This window comes from Carassius gibelio, chromosome B3 (genome assembly GCF_023724105.1).
Source record: "Carassius gibelio isolate Cgi1373 ecotype wild population from Czech Republic chromosome B3, carGib1.2-hapl.c, whole genome shotgun sequence".
Classification (NCBI taxonomy): domain Eukaryota; kingdom Metazoa; phylum Chordata; class Actinopteri; order Cypriniformes; family Cyprinidae; genus Carassius; species Carassius gibelio.
The window spans coordinates 18,985,225-18,992,724 of NC_068398.1; the positions used below are offsets into that span (position 1 = coordinate 18,985,225).

The 7,500-nt window shown below is 37.8% G+C and overlaps 1 protein-coding gene and 1 long non-coding RNA gene across 22 annotated transcripts in view; one reads left to right on the plus strand and one right to left on the minus strand.

Annotated features, from left to right (window-relative positions):
- Positions 1-7,500, plus strand: part of cacna1aa (calcium channel, voltage-dependent, P/Q type, alpha 1A subunit, a) — a 114,434-nt gene that overhangs the window by 66,378 nt on the left and 40,556 nt on the right. The gene's annotated exons all lie outside the window — the stretch shown is intronic.
- LOC127952122 (uncharacterized) lies at positions 1,307-5,228 on the minus strand. 7 transcript variants are annotated; one of them, XR_008152814.1, is made up of 7 exons: positions 5,005-5,228; positions 3,633-3,729; positions 3,424-3,503; positions 2,651-2,751; positions 2,468-2,564; positions 2,270-2,334; positions 1,307-2,167 (listed from the first exon to the last, which is right to left on the minus strand). It is a non-coding gene; the product is annotated as an uncharacterized LOC127952122 (long non-coding RNA). The 7 variants fall into 7 exon arrangements; XR_008152812.1 differs by having other exon boundaries at positions 2,651-2,755; XR_008152811.1 differs by lacking the exon at positions 2,651-2,751 and having other exon boundaries at positions 1,307-1,866; positions 1,955-2,167; positions 3,424-3,507.

Sequence of the window (7,500 nt, forward strand, 5' to 3'; positions counted from 1 at the left end):
TTCATTGTGTAAACATTAATGACATATTTAAGAGGCAGGCTGAAATTCGATATTTTACTAAGTGCACTTTTTTAAACACCTTTATACCACCTTTCCATATATGTTTGAAAACTCTGTCCAACATTATTTAATTAGCATAGCATAAGTAGTTGTCCTGCCAATTTTTTCTTTGACATTATAATCAGACTTTGATTTACAGCCATTTGAAATTTACATTTTTTTGCTCTTCTAGGGGACTCTACTGGGCCCTTGAAGATGGAAGGGCAGTAAAACATACACATACCTTTTCTCATCATGGACAACAGACTGTGCTGAGTCATAATTTTTAAGTTTTTCTTTTCAACAAATTGCCAATATGTAAGTTGTAAGTCATGTTTATCTTAGAATAAGAATAGAACCATAAAAATATACATCAGTGCCTATTTGGAATAGGCTCCAAATATTGAATTACATCAGGTGCAAGGATACAGTATTGAAGGTAAACAAAGACACCAATTTAAACAACCAATACATACTGTGACACTTCATTGTACTTTCACAGTGTCAATGTGTCATTCAGTAAGACAAGGTACAGAGAGTGTGTAGTTTATAGTGGAAAGCCATACAATTCATGCAATGCAAAGAATCATAATATTAAGAGCTAATTTGTGTCTCTGTGTAAAATACTCCTCATATTTGTCCTCCTCGGGTACTAAACATCAGTAATGTGCATGCTCATCTTGCTTATTATACAGTACTGGATTCATGTTGATCTTTCCCTTGTCCATCACCTTCAGTTGTGCATGAAATTCCTGCAGCATTATAGTCCATGCAGTATCTTCTAATGCAGCTTTCAGCCTGCCCTTCATCATGTCATTAATGTAACCAAATGTTCATTTCTTAATTAAAACACATTTATCTATTGTTTACAAAATTAAATGGTGTATTTACCAAACACCATTCTTAATATAGAATATTCACCCTACTTTATTATCCAACACCATGTGCAGTACTTTACTGGAGGATACAACATAAAGACAACTAAAGTAGTGTATTAAGACAAATGATATACAATTTTTAACAATATTAAAAATGGGTTATGTTAAAACCATGTTTTTCTAATCAGATGAAGCCATGCAAATGCATGCATGGTGAAATGTCTTGAGCCCCAAAGAATCACATCAAGTTTTTAGAGCTCTCCTGCTTTTCTTCCTCTTCTTGCTTGTCGCAGTCCTGGACATATCATAATCTTCCATGTCATAAATTTTTTTTTTGCAGTTGTTATGCAGCACCCTACAGCACAACTGATGAACAAAAGACATGTAACTAATTTAAATCAAATATCTTTATTGTCACAATACAATGAACACAAGTATACAGGTGATGAAAGTCTTGGGTGCAGACTGCAGCGTGACAGTATGGATGACAAATGAATTAATTCATGAATATATATGAAATACAAATTATGAATATATATATGCAACACACATATATAAGGGACTCAATTCAGGTAGAGAACAATATATGTTAAAAATTATGCTATACAGAGAGCATGAATTGAAAACAATAATAATCACAGTACACATACATCTCTGCAGTAAAGCACGGTATGAATTAGTGCAAACAGAATGTCAGGGTGCATAATAATATTGAGTCCTGTCAGCATAACTGATAAGAGTGCAGGGCATATGAGGTTGGTGGGGTGTGTATGGTTTTACTGGTATGAGCTCAGTTCAGTCTGATTGCCTGTGAAAGGAACTTGTCTCACTGTCTGCTGGTGTAGGTTCTGTGATAACGTCTGCCTGATGGTAACAGTGAGAGCAATCCATGGCTCGGCTGGCTGGAGTCTCTGACGGTCCTCCTCACACTCCACCTGGTCTAGATGTCCTGGAGGGCCAAAACATGTATTTAGGGTATGGTAAATCAATAAACAATATATAGTATTTTTATTTATAATTGTTGCACTGGACTTAACATTGATTCTTGTTGGGGATATTGGCCAAAAGAATCCCACCACAACTAGCTCTCGTTGTTTAGCTGTGAGGTTTACTTTTACAGGCCGTAACATCTGAACTGTCGCAGTAGAGCGGTTTGTGAATGCAGTTTTCACAGAAGATAACTGATGGGTTCAGGTAGCAGTGATGCACTCGGTGGCCATTCAATTGATATCTTCATCAACTGGCTTCATCTTAATTCAAACAAACAGACAAAACAATAAGTCAGCAATAACAGCAATAACCATTCTAGAGTAATAGTGTTGGTGAATACAGTTGCAGGTGTCAGTACTCACCATATTCAGTCATTTCCTTCCCAAATCACAGAGATGATGCACAGCTTATTTGCTCATTTTAGGAGCTATAAAAAAGATGTATATGTGAAAAACTATAACTGCGGACTTGAAAAGTCTTTTGAGAGATCAACATCAATGTTGTACCACACATAACTGCATTGAATTCAGACATACAAATGGAAATGTGAAACTTTTCACCTTTCTGTCTTTTCTTTTGGGGCACAAGAAGTCCATGTTCATTCCTCATTTCTTTAGGACTGGTTTGACTGATTTTCTTTGCGTTTCTGGTCTTCAGCTGTAAAACAAGAAAATATTTATTGACCCCATGTTTAATCATTATTGTTGTTTAAAAATATAAATAAAGCAGATATAATTATATACTTCAAGCACAAGTTCCTTGGCAACTCTAGTAGGCTCTTGAGTTCATCTGTACACATCAGATTCAGCGTCTGAGAAAATGCCATCATGCAAACTCTCAGTTTCTGCCTTACAACAGAGCATAAAAGAATGTGTGAGTGAGGGAGTACAGCATGAAGATGAAGTGAAAAAGGCAGAGAAAGGCAGAATTTTGTGTATAAATTTAACAGAATGAGGGGAACATTTAAGAGATTTAAGAGAGCAGTACTGTCTGTTGGTGTGGATGCTAAAATACTTCTCATTATAGTTATTGGTCTTTGTGTGAACAACTTTAAGTGATCTGATTGCCCAAATTCATTGAAGATCTGATTTGTAGCACTTGAAAAGTTAAACTAGGATTTCCATTCTCTTGCTTCTAAGACAGATGTGTTCAGTAACATCACCATAGAAAGAAAGGCAGACTATGAGGTGTGGACAGATATCATGTACTGTTGAAACAGGAAGAGGCGGCACCAATTTGTAAAGATTAATAAAGAATACAATGGACTTCATTTAAACTTCATGATATAAACACTCTTACAACGGGCACAATCTGATGGGAGCTGTGGTAATGGCCAATAACAGCAGTAGGAGTAAAAGTTGTAGAATTTTGTACAAGTACGCTTGTGCAATATAATATGATTATTGGATGAATTATTACTACTACAACATGCTCTTTGTTGAGTGTTCTTCCTGATGGGCTAAGTGAACCAAAATTTAAGAAACATCAAATGCTGAGAAAAATGTATCTGACGTACCATTGGAAGTGTTTGCCTTTGCAGCTTTTGGTCTTCTTCATAAATGCACAAGATGGTCAAATTCAAATCTCATGACAGGCCTTCCTGAAATATAAACATGTTGAGACAGTGTGTTAAAATGATCTGTGACCAAAATATTTGATTAACACATAATATAAGGATGCGTTCATTAAAGCAAATCAGTTATAACTAAGAGTCTTCAACATTACCTGTGAAGGGTTGATCCTTTGAAGGACTTGTTCAGCCCCCTTGACAGCTTCTTCAATATCAGCACTGGGAGCGTGGAGTTGAAGTTCCCTGTTAATTCTAGCAGAGCGAGAGAGCGAGAGAGAGAGAGAGAGAGAGAGAGAGAGAGAGAGATTTTACAAGAGATGGCTTCTTTAAAGATCTGCTGGATTACAGGTTGTTGTGGAGTATGTAATCCGACGTAACTGCAAGACAGAAAAAAACAGTGAATTACAATTACATCACAAAAAGATATTAAAGGCATGGCAAACTTAGTGGTTACTGTGCTTTACAAATAGTGTAGAGTAAAAACACAGTTACTGTGGTAAAATCCTGGTAAGTGTTGTGGTTATTGTGTGTTAGTAAATACAAATACCAGAGTAAAACTATGGTTACTATGGTAAACCCATAGTAAATGTCGTGGTTATTGTGTGTTAGTAAATACAAATACCAGAGTAAAACTATGGTTACTATGGTAAACCTATAGTAAATGTCGTGGTTATTGTGTGTTAGTAAATACAAATACCAGAGTAAAACTATGGTTACTATGGTAAACCCATAGTAAATGTCGTGGTTATTGTGTGTTAGTAACTACAAATACCAGAGTAAAACTATGGTTACTATGGTAAACCCATAGTAAATGTCGTTGTTATTGTGTGTTAGTAAATACAAATACCAGAGTAAAACTATGGTTACTATGGTAAACCCATAGTAAATGTCGTGGTTATTGTGTGTTAGTAAATACAAATACCAGAGTAAAACTATGGTTACTATGGTAAACCCATAGTAAATGTCGTGGTTATTGTGTGTTAGTAAATACAAATACCAGAGTAAAACTATGGTTACTATGGTAAACCCATAGTAAATGTCGTGGTTATGTGCGTTACAAAGTCCAGAGTAAAACTACGGTTACAGTAGGAGAAGCATGGTAAATATGCTGTAGTTACTGTGTGTGTTACAGCTACACATGACGTGGTCAAGCAAAAGTTAGGCTAGTATTGTAAAAATATGCTAAATGTGTGGACTTTTTACACGATCACGATTATCACGCGATATTGGGTTGGGTGCTTTGTTGTGCTTGTATTAGTCATGTCTAAAAGCTGAAGACCCATATGTCACATCATTATTTATTTAAAAATGCAACAGGTCTATAAACAGTACAGGTTAGCTTAGGCTAATGACAATGGTAGGCTAGCTGAGCAGCCCACTGACCCATAATTTGAGCATAAACTGCCCTTTAAAAACACGACCCTGTCTAACGTGATGCAGAAATACTGAAATAATTAAAACAATACGCTTAACCACGTGATATCATTACAAAAAGAAGAAGAAAAAAATATATTTACCCTTGCTTACCTGTTTGAAGGTGTACGCGCATCAGGTGAACTGAACGAGCCTCGCTGGTGACGTCACTGCCGCTGAAGATGATGCGTGTTATTTGGACGCATCTGCTCTCCACCGAAATTAATGGGAAGGATTGGCGTATCATATGCACGCAAAAATGGCATTTGGCGTATGCATTACACGCAAATAGAAAGTGTAAAGTCGTGTTATTTATACGCAGACTGATGAGAACGGGTTGGCTTGTACGGCTTTCATGAGGGAAAAACTACAGCTAAATATAAAACTGCTGAAAACCATTAAAAAGACTTTGATGGTCAATATTGCAAAATATTCATACATATATATATAAGTTGTTTAAAGGGGGGTGAAATGCTATTTCATGCATACTGAGTTTTTTACACTGTTAAAGAGTTGGATTCCCATGCTAAACATGGACAAAGTTTCAAAAATTAAGTTGTACGTTTGAAGGAGTATTTCTGTTCCAAAAATACTCCTTCCGGTTTGTCACAAGTTTCGGAAAGTTTTTTTCGAGTATGGCTCTGTGTGACGTTAGATGGAGCGGAATTTACTTATATGGGTCCTAAGGGGACTTCTGCTGGAAGAGCGCGCGCTCCCGTATAGCAGAGCACTGAGAGCACAACAGACTTCACTGATCAGAGCGAGAGCGTCGCAAAATGTCACAAAAGGAGTGTGTTTTTGGTTGCCAGGGCAAGACAACCCTGCACAGATTACCAAAAAAAAACAGCATTAAGGGACCAGTGGATGGAGTTTATTTTTACAGAGCATCAACGGAGTTGTGCAGGTGTTTGTGTTTGTTCCCTGCATTTCGAAGAAGCTTGTTTTACAAACAAGGCCCAGTTTGACGCCGGATTTGCGTATCGTTTATTTCTTAAGGATGATGCAATCCCAACGGAAAAGGGTCACGATCGTGTGTTGGAACCGCAGGCGGTGAGTAAAACTGCTTAAAATATCTCTGCCTCCTTGTTAGTGCGTCCGCCTCCCATGCCAGAGACCAGGGTTCGAGCCCCGCTCGGAGTGAGTCGTTGCTGCTGCTGCTCTCGTTCAGTTTCAGCCTCGGGATCTGATTCTGGATCATAAATATACGCTGAATCTGACTGTTAGCCATGGTTTATTTTGGATGATGGTTTTTTTCCTCAAGGTAATGTCAGAGCCGTTAAATATGTTTTTCAACGGCTCTGGTTAATGTCACAGCTTCCACACGCTCTCAACGCAAAAGCCTACTGGCGCTCGTGATTCTTTAGCTCCGCCCACACGTCACGCCTCCAGACACTCGTGTTTTTCCGGGAAAAATCGGTACAGATTATCTTTCTCTTATGAATATAATAAAACTAAAGACTTTTTGGAGTTATGAAGGATGCAGTACTACTCTATAGGTACTCAAGATTAACAGGATATTGAGTGAAAACGAGCACCCCCCCCCCCCCCCTTAAGAGTTTAGGAAGATGGATTCAATGTCATTTGCAGTAATTCATAATAGTTGGCAAGTAATAGTTGCTATTTGTTTATATTTCCCAAGATTTATTTGCAGAATCATGGATAATGTAGTTTTTCACAAGGATTTCTGATGGTAAACCTTATTATTCAGCATAATAATCCAGCATAAAACAACCTCGTAGCTAACAGTAGGTCCATTTTTAAAAGGTCTGTGAGTTATTTTTAAATAATAACACCACTATGGAAAAATTGTGTAAAAAATAAAAATAGAACAAAAATATTTGGAATCTTACTGTTGCATTCAGTTGTGATTAAATGTATCTATTAACCCACCCCCCTATAAACATAACATAAAATCAGACGGACTGTGGTTGATCATCTTACATGTCAGTCACTTCCTGCCTCACAGAATAAGCTGCGAGGACGACCAGACGTTTTGCTGCAAGTCGAAAGTCTGGTTATATAAGATTAGATGTTCTGCTGGCGTAGCTTATATATTGTTTATAGTTTTGTAAATGGTATAAATGGGTAATGAAGACAGATGTATGGTTGTATGGATGTGTTATAATACACAAGCTTGCATCCTTGTTTCTCTCTTTTTACTGTGTGTGTCTCATATTATTGTATTTCTTCCTTCAAACTCCTTTTCTCCCCCGTGTCTTGTGTGTGTGTCTGATTCCTCTCTCATCTCTTCAACTGCTCACACCTACAGCGGAGGCAGCGGGTAATGTCTCTCTCTATCTCTTTTTCTCTCTCTTTTCCTCCCTCTTTTGCTCTTAATGCTTGTCCTGGCGATTACACAGCTTTCCTCTCTTTCTTTTTTGGATTTGTCTCTATGTCTGTCTGCAAGTCACCCATCTCCTTCTATCACTCTGCCACCGTTTCTGTGTTAACCACCCGCGGATGATCATTCAGTTCACGTAGTCCTGATAGAGAGGTTTGAGAGGTCCCTCACCTCTGCACCCGTCACTCTAACAGCGCTTCTCTGACGGACGCTTGTTTATGCTTGACATCTGCTGAGAGGACAGGATTCGGCACGGCGCTGGAAATCTA